Source organism: Oratosquilla oratoria, unplaced genomic scaffold (assembly GCF_046742065.1).
Source record: "Oratosquilla oratoria isolate Oo_2021 unplaced genomic scaffold, ASM4674206v1 SCAFFOLD84, whole genome shotgun sequence".
NCBI lineage: Eukaryota > Metazoa > Arthropoda > Malacostraca > Stomatopoda > Squillidae > Oratosquilla > Oratosquilla oratoria.
The window spans coordinates 299,349-300,000 of NW_027467748.1; positions in this window are offsets into that span (position 1 = coordinate 299,349).

Here is a 652-nt window from a genome sequence, read left to right on the forward strand (position 1 = left end):
AACGCGGACATGAACGCGCGTATATATATGTTGATTTTATGCTTATGTACTCATACTCTGAAGAAGTCCTGTTAAGGACGAAACGTCAGTAAATTTACACTCCAACATTACTCGGTGTTTATCTCACCACCCTTCCACTCATTCTGTCGTCCTTCTGTCCAACATATATATATATATATATATATATATATATATATATATATATATATAAATATATATATATATATATATATATATATATATATATATGTGTGTGTGTGTGTATATTATATATATATATATATATATATAACTATACATATACACACACACGCAGACACACGCACACACACACACACACACACACACACACACACACATACATACATACACACGCGCACAAACACACACACACATATATATATATATACATGTGAATACATACATGTTCATATATATATATATATATATATATATATATATATATATACATATGTGGGTGTGGGTGTGTTTCCTTAAGAGAATTTAATTGTCAGAAATGCCGTGATATCCTCCTGGACAATTATAAGTTTAAACGTATCTCTCGTAACCCTGTTGCTCAAATCAAATCTATACTCAACGAACTCATTTCTACTGTTAATGATTTGACAGGAGGCGACAAGTTTGTACCCCT